The sequence below is a fragment of the Puccinia triticina genome, chromosome 12A (assembly GCF_026914185.1).
Source record: "Puccinia triticina chromosome 12A, complete sequence".
Taxonomy (NCBI): domain Eukaryota; kingdom Fungi; phylum Basidiomycota; class Pucciniomycetes; order Pucciniales; family Pucciniaceae; genus Puccinia; species Puccinia triticina.
Window position 1 is genome coordinate 2,005,424 of NC_070569.1, and position 13,686 is coordinate 2,019,109.

Sequence of the window (13,686 nt, forward strand, 5' to 3'; positions counted from 1 at the left end):
CACACTTGCAATGTCTTTTTTTCAGGAAGAAAAGAATGGTGTGTGTAGTATTGATGTCACCAAAAGTCTGCAAATCTTCTTTTTTTCAAAAATGCAGAAACAATATTGACCCCTCACCTCTCTCATCATACCATCCTTCATGCATTGGTAAGTTGCCGTGACCTTATATTTCCTGAAGATATTGCATATCATCCTCAATCTGCTACATGCTTACCATGGTTTAGCATACCAGGTCCTTTTTTCATCTAGTTTTGTTATTGACCTCATATATTTAATGAAGAATCTTTCCGCAAAAGATTTCATTGGAGAGATTTTCTGCATATAAATCCTGAAATATGATATTTGGGGTCACATCCATTATGCAGCAGCTAAAATCTGATCGGTTGCCAAGTTTCACTACTTTGTTAGTTTTCTGTTGTTTCTGAAACTACATCTGAATGCAGTGCGGGAGTTCTTCCATGATGTTGGTATCAAAATGATCTCAAGCCCCCAAGGAGTCAATTTTTACCTTTACTGAGCACAAAACCCCCAAATGTAGCAGCTAAAATGTGTTCAGTTGCCAAAAATCACTTATTTGGTAGTTTCTTGGTGTTTCTGCCACAGTATCTAAACACAGTCTGGGAGTTCTTCCATGATATTGGTATCAAAATGATCAAAAGGCCCCAAAAATGTATTTTTTACCTTGACAGACCACAAAACCCCCAAATGTAGCAGCCACAATGTCATCAGTTGCCAAATATCACTGATTCATAGTTTCTTGGTGTTTCTGCCACTATATCTCAGCGCAGCGTGGGAGTTCTTCTATCCATTGTGTACCTTGAATGACCACAAAACCCAAAATGGTGCAGCTACAATGTGATTTTTTGACAAGTATCACTAATTTGGTAGTTTCTTGGTGTTTCTGCCACTATATCTCAGCCCATTGTGGGAGATATTCCATGATATTGGTACCAAAATGATTAACTGCCCTCAAATTCTTACCGTGTACCTTGAATGACCACAAAACTCTTGAATGTAGCAGCCACAATGTGATTGGTTGCCAAATATCACTAATTTGGTTGTTTCTTGGTGTTTCTGCCACTATATCTCGGCGCAGCGTGAGAGTTCTTCCCTGATATTGGTACCAAAATGATCAAATGCCCTCAAAGATTAATTGTGTACCTTGAATGACCATAAAACCACCAAATGTAGCAGCAACAATGTGATTGGTTGCCAAATATCACTAATTTGGTAGTTTCTTATCTCAATGCAGCATGGTAGTCATTCCATGATATTTGTACCAAAATAATCAAACACCCTCAAAGATTCACTGTGTACCTTGAATGACCACAAAACCCCCAAATGTAGCAGCTACAATGTTATTAGTTGCCAAATATCACTAATAGGGGGTATCAAATATGACCAGACCCACCATTACCTAATCAACGGGTCTCACGCAATCCTTGATTGCAAAATCCTCAATAGCAAAAGCAAAAAAAGGTTCCTTTTTTGCCAGGGCCTTTCAAATATCAGACAAAAAAAATACCTGTTCTCAACCAAATACATCTGGTTTTGAAGTATGACTCAAATCATGCCAGCCAAAATATCATCCACACACCAACCTCAACCACCCCGACTCACTTCAAGGATAATTAAATCTCCCAAAAAAAATACTCAAAGTTTGAGGTTGGGAAAATCATTGAAAAAAAATCACTCTGTACTGAAAAAAAATGCAAACTGAGCGTGCTCAGCCAAAAAAATAAAAATGTGTCAGACTGAGTAAAAAACAATGGGGCACATTTTTGGGGTGATTTGTTGGACAGGCCTGCACAAGGCCCGCATGGGCCCCTAACAGGCCCGTTGGGCCCATTGAAAAAGTAGTATTTTTTTGGAATTCCAATGCTCTGCTAAAATGTGAAATGGGTCAAACTGAATAAAAAACATGGGGGTACATTTTTGGGGAGATTTTTTGGGCGGGCCTGAATGAGGCCCACATGGCCCCCACAAAGCCCACTGGGCCCATTGAAAGAGTAGCTTTGGTCAAGAATGCCTATGCTCAGCTAAGAGCATTCACCCTTGTCTCTGTAAACCCACTCTTTAAGGCAGATTTACAGAGTATGTAAGCGATTTTCCACCCCCGTGCCCTCTTTAGGGCTCTTTAGCTCAGTAGTTGTTTGGCAAATCTTTAAGGCTCACTAGATTTACCAACAGCTACAGAGCCTCTGTAAGGAAAAATTCAACAAGCCTCCCAACCCTTGCCAAACACAAGTACGTACTACACAAACATGCCAACACCCACCCCCCGCCCCCCACCAAAGAAAAAATAAAAAACAATAATATAAATACAATATACATAACACTTTGACTCACCGGTCATTGATTGACTGGTCATCAATGGGATGACTGGTCATTGATTGACCGGTCATCAACACTGCCAGTATATTTGGCTGGGATGAAGTCATCCCAGTTTAACTGGGATGCACTCAACCAACTTAAAACAGGTTGATCCCAGCCAATGAAATATGAAACCAAGGGGGGTACCTTGGATTTATATTCCATCAGTTGAGATCAACCAAGTTTAAATTGGTTGAGTGCATCCCATTTTAACTGGGATAACCTCAACCCAGCCAAATATGCTGGCAGTGCAATGGGATGACCGGTCATCAATCAACCGGCCAATGATAGGATGGCCAGACCAGTCCTTAATCAAGCGGTCATTGGTCAACCGGTCATCAATGGGATGACCAGTCATTGATCAAACGGTCAATGATAGCAATCAAACGGTCAATGATAGGATGGCCGGACATTGATAGACCGGTCATTGGAATATAGGATGACCAGAAATTGATATGATGACTGGTCATTGAATGATCCATCATCAATAGACCTGTCCTCAATGGGATGACCAGTCATTGGATAGTATGACCGGTCATCAGGATGACCTAGTTGAAATGATGACTGGTCTTCAGTAGACCGGGCATTGGGTCATTGGCCTATATTCTTATGAATATGTGGACTGTGTTGTGCTTACATACATATATACATATTTATGTAGACACAAGGGTGGCGGCGGTGTCTTTATCTAAATATGTGTAGCCTACCAAGCCGCTATCTAGCAATGAGGGTGGGTTTTTTCTTTAGCTAAGCAACCAAGCCTTGCGGGACTTGCTGGCTACCTAAAGATTTACCGCAACAAGGGTGGATGCTCTAAGAAACAAAAATGTGTCAACCTGAGTAAAAAACATGGGCCACAATTTTGGGGAGGGCTTATTGACAGACCTGCATCAGGCCCGTCAGGGCCCACCCAAAGCTGGTTTGGCCAACCCAGAAGTAGTCTTGGTTAAGAATGCCCATATGATGTTTCAGAACAGCACCAATTGACCACTAATTAACAGAAGATATTGAAGGGCTACTGACATCTGTATGACATTTGTGCACTCACAGAATGTATGTCCAGGCCCTTTCCTTTTACTTGGAACCCTGTTGGCCCGTACGGGCCTGATTCAGGCCCCTCCAAAAAGCCTCCCCAACAATGTGCCCCTAGGGTTTTTACTCAGTCTGACACATTTTATTTCTTAGCTGAGCATATGCTTTCTTAACCAAGGCTACTCTTTCAATGGGCCCAGTGGGCTTTGTGGGGGCCATGTGGGCCTCATTCAGGCCCGCCCAAAAAATCTCCCCAAAAATGTACCCCCATGTTTTTTATTCAGTTTGACCCATTTCACATTTTAGCAGAGCATTGGAATTCCAAACAAATACTACTTTTTCAATGGGCCCAACGGGCCTGTTAGGGGCCCATGCGGGCCTTGTGCAGGCCTGTCCAACAAATCACCCCAAAAATGTGCCCCATTGTTTTTTACTCAGTCTGACACATTTTTATTTTTTTGGCTGAGCACGCTCAGTTTGCATTTTTTTTCAGTACAGAGCACTGCAAAAAAAACTGTGTCAACTGTGAGCAGTTGACATGTGGTAACTCTGAGGAAGCTTGTGGTGTTACACCAGCCTTACTCAAGGTTTGACTCAACCCAAGCTTTAATGCACAGTCACTGTGCACCTTGCAAAGTGACTGTGCCAACAAAGACACTTGTGCATTCAGGTGGAGTTACAATGGCAGCTTGGCTTGAGTTGTCTGCATGTCAACTGAAAGCAGTTGACCAAGTTTTTTTTGCAGTGGAGTGATTTTTTTTCAACAATTTTCCCAACCTCACACTTTGAGTATTTTTTTTTTGGGAAATTTAAATATCCTTGAAGTGACTTCATTTGAATCTGTTTTTTCAAGGTAAGTTTTACCTCCACTTTGATTCAAAGTATACTTATACCTTTGATCCCATTGATCTCTTTCTGATCCTTCTTCATCTTCCCAACAGAATGGCCTGAAACAAATTTTTGGCAGCAAAGAAACCAACACAGAAGGAATCAAGGTCCTTCCTCAAGAACGGATTCCCAAAGAACAATTCAAGAGAGGTGGACAAAATTGCTACTACCCAAGGTCATCTGAAGCAAGAAGATTACCTTGTCATAATCAACTGGCTCAGAGACAGGAAAAACTTCATAGCTTGTTTTGGAGACAACAAGGCCCCTAAAGTTGGACGACCAGTTAAAGGGAAGATCAATGGTTACAAGTTAATGGATATCAACCTTTGCAATCAGTCTCCCTCAAAAATCAATCTCACACCTTGACAAATGAAAGATCAATTTGTGTCTTACCAGATGAAATACAAGAAGGCTTATACACAATCACTTTCTACTGGATTTGGTCTAACCCCCAACAATCAACAAGCTGGAATCAGTATAATTGCTGAGAAGCTTGACAGCATGTGTGCCCTTCATGCTGAAATGGACAACTTATTTGGTGATTGTCCGGATGTGAATCCTTGGTGTTGGAAAGATGCAGAGGATTTAAGCCATTCTTCTGAGGATCATTCAGATGATGAAAATCAAGACGGCTCCAATGGCTCTGATGAAGAGAAGGAATCAAACTCCTTCGCAATTGATCCTTTGTTGAGAAGTCCACAGAAGCATCACAAAAATGGACCCAAACCAACCTCTGATGATGATAGCTCAATTGAGTACGTTGAGGAGACTCGAGTGAATGTAAGCACACCTAAATCATTCATACAAAATTGTTTTGTATCATAACTAATCTGAATAAAAATTGAAATTCTTAGAGCAAACATTCAGATCATTCAAACAAAAATTGAGGAGATCCAAAAGCTGTGGCAAGATTAGATGTATGTTTTTACTTGAAATCAAAGTCATTGGAATAATGTTTACTAATACATGCTCCTGTTCAGCTTTCCAAGAAATTGTTTGTTCAACAATGTGATAGCCTTCCATCAGGCAACAATGTCATCAACACCGGAAGAAATTCTAAAACAATCAATCTGGCCTCTCAAATCGATCTTGACAACACTTCACAAGATATTGACCTGCAAGACAACAATGATTTGAACGACTCTCCATTGAAGGAAACAGGATCAAAGAGGAAGCGCAAGCAACTTTATAAATCAACTTTGACAGCTTTCACCAAACCTTCTCAAAAGGATGATTCTGATCAAAGTGAAGCAGCAAGCCTAACAAAGAAAACTGCAGCAGAGGAGAAGAAGTCCACATTGTTCTCAGCTGCAGAGGTTTTAGTACGCAATACAACTGATGAAGACTCCAGTTCACCTAAGAAACCAGCTTCAAGAAAGAAGAAGCACAAATCTTCATCCACTGGTTTGACAGCTGCTGAGTGTGCCTTGGACGATTCAACAAATGACAAAACATCTTCTGAAACTCCCAGGCCTAGTCCAAATAAAGGGAAACGCCAAGCTTCAAACTCCAAAAAAATCAACCCTAAAAGCCAGTCTTGCCAAAGCAGTGTTCCTGATCCTTTTCTTGCCTATGAAGATTATGCATTGAAAAGGGAATCTGGTCCGTCATCCTATTTGTCAGAGGTTGCTAGAGAGAATCTAAACTTTGAGAAGATGAAGTATCATCTATTGATTGAAAAGGATAGTAAAGGAATTGATTTGGACAAAAAGAAATTCAATCATACAAAGGAAATCAAGGTAAAAAAGTGGGATCACGGGATCAAGTTGGAGGAAAAGAAGTTGACCTTATGCAGAGCAGGGCCGTGTGGAAACCTTGGTGGTTAATTGACCACCCTGCGTAAGTCTGGGTGTATTTCCACAGGTAGAGGTACCCCCGTGTACCAATACTTGTCCGTTTTGTTGTCCTCCTTTGACCTCTTCTTTGCGTAGTGGATGATGGCCTTGGCCTGCCACACTTTGTTGAAGATTGTGAGTGGCAGGGGGCTTTGCAGCTCTTGTAGGTTCCTGTTGAAGAAGGGTGTGAACCCTACGTTGTGGCTGGCCGGCCTTGCAGTGTCGTCAAAGATGATGCCTCCTGGCATTGCGTTGGCCGGTCTGACAGGGGTTATGGGCCCCCAGGATGGGTCATCCACCGGGTTGGGTGTGGAGACCGCCAAGATTTGGTTCCAGGTGTCCTTCTCCGCTTGCTGAAGGCTGGTTGGGTTCAGTTGAACCAGAGGGTTCTCCTGGGTTTTGCCCAATGGGTCCAGGCCTGGCTTCCCGAGTCCTAAGCTGATGTTGAAGTACATCAGGGCCAGCGCCTTGTTGCCCTTCTCTTCCGCCGTGAGTCCCCGCCTGACCATCTCTTTCAGGAGCTCTTTGCTCCAAGCCCTGGTATCCTGGTGTTTTGGTGGGTTTAGGAGTTTAATCTTGCCGGGGTCGGCGAGATTAGCAGCTATGGTTGGTTACAGTAGTGCGTCAAGACTCAGTATCCCCCTATTCCGCACTAAAAATGCTCTTACCTGCTTGTCTTGTTGTATCACCTGGTCTGGTGTTATTGCCATTGGGCTACACTTGTTGTATCACCTGGTCTGGTGTTATTGCCATTGGCCAACAGGCCTTCCATCGGGGTAGAAGAACCTGTGGCTGTGGCCTCCATTGGTGCTTTGGAGGATGCTTGAGTTGTCTGATTGGTCTGGGTGGTTGCCTTTGTGGTTTTGCTGGTGAGGATCTCCTTGACGGCCTGCTGCAGCCCGATATTTTTGAGACTTCTCTTGGGCATCTGTTGCCTTCATTATCTCAATGGCTTTGCCAAGAGTGTTGGTCCCTGCAAATCAATGAAACAATGTTGGACAATATCTGTTAAAAACAGTAGAGATTTGGACTGTTTCTGACCTGTAAGCACCTGTTACCTCTTCATTCCCAAGGAAAGTTGCCAATTGAGTGTCCTGTGCTTTTTTGATTAACCTTTTGAAGTGCAACACAAACTTGATCCTTCCATTGCAACCAAAAAAATACAATGGTATAGTTTCACGGCTGTCAGCGTGAGGATTCAATATCCAGACCAAATTGTTAATAACAGCTTTCTCTGCATCCTGACGCGCAAGAGCTTGGTCAAATTTATGCTTTAACCAGGTTGCTGAAAACAGAAAAATCTTCACAATTAGTGTTGGTTTTCTAGTTGATTTGCATCAAAACTCACCAAGCTTAATTATGCTTTGCTTGTTACACTATTTACACCAAAGTGCAAGTGCCCTCAACCAATTGTTTTGCAGGGTGTACCTCAAGGGACCTACCTGTGGCAACAGGGACGAACAAAGTTGTTCTGATGACTTGCCGTCTGAAAGGCCTCATCCCTTTTGGTATCAAGGGTTATGCTTGTTTTGGCAAGGCCATTTGTGCACGTATGCATGGAACACAGTGTTGAGAGTAGAGCTCGCAAGAATGAGTGACTCTATTACAAAGTATAGAATCTAAACTAAATCCTATATACAATAGGTCTGTGACAGCTGTTGCAGTTGAGTACTATCTACATTTCACAACACACATAAGATCCAAACGTGAGCCGCTTGCGTAGATACAGCCAGGTGTGGCCCTGCAGGCAGAGAATTCACTAAATATACTTTCTCAAGTTCAGAACTGGGAGCAATTTAATGAAGAGGCCTACCAGGTTGATGTACTTGTCTAAGTAGCAGCATCCAAGGTTGTATAAGAAACCAACTGGTCTATCTTCTTCAATTTTGTCCAATAACCAACCCTTGAGGATTGTCAATGGTAAGGCTTGGTTTTCCCCTGTTCCATGAATATTAGCCCAAAATATAAACAAGTCATGTTGGCAGCAAGCGCCCATGAGGACAATATGATTGCACGCCTTCCAGGTTAATTTGTTGCGGGTATTGTCCCCGGCCTTGTGAGCATTGGCACATCTGTCCACCTACAAAGAGGTGTCAACATTTTTTATTTATGCCACTGAAAAGGAAAAATTGCTCACCTTTTTCGGTACCTTGTGAGCTTGCTCTTTTTCAGTTATGTATTCCTGGACGTCTTTCACTGTATCAAGTAGAAATTACCAGTAATGAACAGCGACTCACTGATTAACTCCCGAAGCTGTGCACATATGGCATATACGTTCTCAGAAACAGTACCTACAATCACCTCAGAGAGTGAGTATTGATTTGACCTGAAATAAAGGATTCCTGTCACTTACCAACTACAAACTGGGCAGTGTTATTGTCAACATGTTTCACTTGACTGTTCTGGGGGACAGACGGCTCACAGCCATTCTTGAATTGTATTGCTTGAGCAGCCGCCCATATATGAAACTCAGCTGCAATAACAGTTGTGTTGTTGTTGTCTTCATCTACGCCCATACTCAAAAGGCTTACACCATACAGTGAGCCACCCTTTTTAAATATTGTGCCCTTTGTATAAAGGCTCAGAAGCTGCACGGTACAGTCCGGCGGCGGTCAGCTCTCCACGTGTCAATCCCGGTATCCAATCTCGGTATAAATTGCTAAGCATGGTTGACTAACCTGCACGGTACAGTCCGGCGGCGGTCAGCTCTCCACGTGTTGATCCCGGTATCCAATCTTGGTGAGGAAAGAGAAAGGATCCCGGGCGTGCAAGAGCCTGACTGTACATGCCCAGCAGTGACAGGGTTAGGGTTTGGACCTGTCACTGACAGAAGCTAAAACATCTATGTACATGTGATCTAAGTACATAGATAACCACCAAAGTTTGCCATCGTGCATCCTGAACTCTAACACCCCCTCCCACGCATGCAAACTTTAATCGACCAACCCCAGCTTAATCCCCGCCTCTGCCATTTTTGTTGCACCAAGCCGCTTTGTCAACACGTCCGCCAACTGGTTCACCGTGCTTGTCCATTCCAGCTTGATGTCATTCGCCCGCACCAAGTCGTTTACAAAATAGAAAGCGCGTTGTAAATAGTTTGTCTTTTTCTTTGAAGCGTTGTCAGTTGCAATCAAAATCGCGGCTTCATTGTCAACATGTATGGAAATTTGAGGATATAACTTGATGTCGTCCAGGATATTCATGATATGCACTAGTTGCTGAGAGCCTTCAGAGAGCGCCAAATATTCTGCTGCACACGTTGAAAGTGCAACCACTGTCTGCCGTCTTGAGCCCCATGCAATGGCATCCCCGCAATGTGTCATCACATAACCAGTTGTAGACTTCTTGTGCTCGCCCCCCCAGTTTGCGTCCGTCCACAATCGCAAGTCGTCGCCCTTCCCATGGTAAGCCAACTTCTTTCCCAATGTTTTCTTGACATATCCAATCAAATAGTCTAGCGCGTTCCAGTGGGTCTCGCTGGGATTGGCACTAAAGCGAGCTAACAGGTTTACCGGAAAAGAAAGGTCAGGTTGCGTCCCACTCGACAGGTACATCAGTGAGCCGATAACAGATCGATATCCCGTTGCGTCTACCGCCACACCAGCGTAAGTCTCAAGCACGTCCTCGCTCAGCGCAACCGCTCTGGTGAAGGTCTTTTGCTCATATTTTTCCACGATTTTGTCCGCCATCAGTTTCTGATCTAGGTAGATTCCATCACAACGTTGTTCAAAATTGATGCCAACAAGTCATTCCACCTTATCGGACCATTTGATCTCCAAATCTTTCATCATCCCGTCGCGCAGTTGGTGTAATAATGAAACATCTGAACCAACCGCAAACCCATCATTGACATGCAGCCAGATGACCACAAAACCGCCAACTTTCCGGAACAGGTATAGAGAGGGTTTGATTTCACTTGCCTCAAAACCCAATTTTTCCACAGTAAGTTTGAAGTATTTCCACCAGCATCGGGCAGCCTGTTTTGTACCATACAGCGCCTTTTTCAGTTTCATTACTTTTCCTTTTAGTTCCGGGAAGATTTCGACCGGAGGTTGAACATAGACGTCTTCTTCTATTGGGCTATAGAGATATGCTGAACTAACATTGAATGTTGCCGTTGATAGTCCGAATTTATTCGCCATCAAAATCAGAAGTCTCAGAGTGTTCAAAGATGCCGTAGGGGCATAGTTCTTGTTGCAGCCGACTCCGAGCTGTTGATTGAAGCCTTTTGCAACATACCTCGCCCTAAACTTCTCAATCAACCCACCAGGCCTCCTCTTCAATGAGAATACCCACCGCGCGCCCAGTACCCGCATGCCCTTGAAAGGATCTACCGCTTCCCATATGTCCAGCTTGCCAAACTTGTCCATTTCATACGTCGCCGCCGCCTTCCACGATACCGAATTGATTCCCGACAACGCCACCTTGATCGTCTTTGGCAGATCAATTTCTGGGCCTGGGTTCAGTTGAGCCATCTGCCTTGCCTCCTCCGCTGCAATTTCATCGGTACGCTCCTCTCCCAGTTTCAGCATAATCTGGTTGAGAACAAAATCCAGATCTGAATTCTTGACATTCTTCTTTACCGGAAGATTCTGGAAGTCCGGGAAAACAGCTGCCGTGGAGTGTATTGCTCGCCTTTCACAAGGGGAAAAAAACAACCATCCTGCCCCCGCATCCGGATAACCAATCATGACAGCTTCCTGCGCCCGCTCATCCAGTTTCTTGCGGCAATCGCTGGGGATGTGGATCAACGCTTTTGCACCAAACGGGTACAGAACGTCTGGGTTAGGCCGCACGCCATAGAATAATTCCACAGGCGACTTCTCCCCTGTTCGGGAATTCGGGATTCGGTTGTGGATATGGCCAGCGGTCAACCAGGCGTAGCTCCAGAACCGTTGAGGAAGGCCACTTTTGTGCAACATCATACGAGCCATGTTGCCTATCGTCCAATTTAGCCTTTCAGCTTCACCGTTCTGCTGAGGGGTATAAGGAGCGCTTGGAGCCCTTTTCACACCAATTACATCTAGCCTTTTCCGCAGAGCATGGACATATTCCGGAGCATTATCACATCGAACGTTGGTGGGGTACCGTCCAAAGTAATTCTTCAGATGTTCCATCCAGGACATGATTTTATCTGGTACATCTGCTTTCTGCTCAATCGCCCCAACAAAAGAGAAAGTGCTGGCGTGGTCTCAAAGAGTAACGCAATATCTCATCCCGTGAAGATCTACCTCGAAAGGTCCGGCAACGTCTGAAACCATCATATCAAGTGGTTTATCTTGGACAATTTGTGATTCAACTCCAAGCGATTTCCGGTTTGTGCTTTTGGAGATAGCGCAGCGGTTGCAGAAGAACTCAGACCATTTAATCTTGACTTCGGGGTAAGTTATCCTCAAATAGCGTTTCACGATCTCATCCAAAGCGTGACCAAGGCGCAAGTGCCATTTATATGGATCAAAAGATGGCAATTGGGAGACTTTATTGACATAAGAGCAATTCTTGGTTGTTTCTAGGGACCAACAATAATTGTGGAAAATTGTTGTGTAACGATTATTACAAGGATCAAGTAAGGTCGCATCAGTCCCCTCATACTGCAATCTCCAACCCGCCGCAATCAATCGGCCCGTCGACAAGATGATTCCATCTACGCCTGGCACAAAGTAGACTTCATCAATCACAATTTTCCCTGTCGGCGTTGGGATCGTCACTCTTCCAACGTCAGTCACGGTAACATTGCAGTTGGTTACGGCAAGATAGAATGTGCGTGGGGCCGTCAGTTTTCGGGTCGGTTCGAAAAAAGAGGAGTCGCCACTCACATGCGCAGATGCACCGGAGTCAAGGAGGACACCTTCGGTTACGCCAGGGAAGTTCACTTTTTTCACATGATTTTCGTATCGCCGGGGGGGAATTTATTTTGAATCTTTTGACTCAAAATCCAGAGGGGGTGGGCTGATTTTCTTCATGGCCACTGCTCGCCAATATTCTGAGCAATCCGCAAACCAGTGGCCATCTTCCAAGCAGTATGCACATTCAGTTCCGTATTGCTTGGTCTGCGCTTCAGTCTGGCCTTTCCCTTTGTAATACTTGGCCCTTTCGAAGGCGAATCGTGGATGATTGAGTTTCAATGACTTATCGGCGGGGGTGCGGCGTTGAGGTGTGATGTATTTCCCTCTGCCTTGGTTGAAAGCATGAATGCAATCAAGGTCCATCGCCATGCTATCGACTCCCTTTTTACTGACTTTCCCGGTGGCAGCTTGAATGACCGTAGCGACATTGGCGAAAGACAGGTCCTTTTTGTCGTTCAGGTTCTGATCGACCAAGAATTCAAACTTTGTCAATTGTGAGTTTTGACTGCTCGAGTTCACTCATGCATTTAGCCCACGCTGACATTGTCACCTCATTTGCTATGCCAGTGTTGTTTGCTAGTTCCATCAAGTTCGTCATCAAATTGATCTTAAGACGTCAATCAGATCTCTGGCGCTTGAGTTTCAATGCCTCGAAGATGGATTTTGCGGTTTTATGGCCGGCAGCTTTGATGATCCCGAGCAGCGACTTGTCGATTGTGTTCTTCATCAGGCTAGCAATCACGTGGTTGTATTCGGTCGCCAGGTCGGTGAAACTGTTTGTCTTTACAATCATGGGCTCAGTGACGGAGAACGCATACTGAAGCGTTGCTTCAATCGATTCCTCCCACTGTGCATAGTTTGCCAAATTGAACGACAGAACGACATGGTCGGGATTCACCTCTTGGTGCAACTTGAGTGGTGACTTCAGGAAACTACCAAGTATGAGCTCCTGGCGATGTTCTTGTGCTCAGACAGCGGCAGACACCGGATCGTGTACATGAGGCGGGGCCGCTTTCAGACGATTTAGCTCGGCCGTGATATCGGCCATTTGGCGTTGGAGGTTGGCGAGTGCATCGTTTGGGTTGGCAGCCATTTTGGTCGGGATGGGGGGATGGATGTGGGGTTGGGGGTAACGTTCCTGTAAGATTCTTTTGATTTCCTCTTCTGGGATTCCTTCTTCCCTTAAGCAGATTCGATCTATTTCTATATCCTGTTGTAACCTGTTCATCTACCAACCTCCCGTAGATTTGGAACCTATCCTTTGACAAACATGGCCTGGAGAAAGAGCGGCTTTTAACCTATAAAGGCTTGGAAGCTGCACGGTACAGTCCGGCGGCGGTCAGCTCTCCACGTGTTGATCCCGGTATCCAATCTTGGTATAAATTGCTAAGCATGGTTGACTAACCTGCACGGTACAGTCCGGCGGCGGTCAGCTCTCCACGTGTCAATCCCGGTATCCAATCTCGGTGAGGAAAGAGAAAGGATCCCGGGCGTGCAAGAGCCTGACTGTACGTGCCCGGCAGTGACAGGGTTAGGGTTTGGACCTGTCACTGACGGAAGCTAAAACATCTATGTACATGTGATCTAAGTACATAGATAACCACCAAAGTTTGCCATTGTGCATCCTGAACTCTAACACTTTGGATGGATGGCAAGAAGCCAGCACAAAAAAAACCTTCATTGTGAGGGAAGAAGTGCATCAATGCAAGCTA

The 13,686-nt window shown here is 44.6% G+C and overlaps 1 protein-coding gene across 1 annotated transcript in view; it reads left to right on the plus strand.

Moving 5' to 3' along the window:
• Positions 1 to 13,686, plus strand: part of PtA15_12A187 (uncharacterized protein) — a gene marked incomplete at both ends in the record, with an annotated part of 105,200 nt that overhangs the window by 38,505 nt on the left and 53,009 nt on the right. The gene's annotated exons all lie outside the window — the stretch shown is intronic.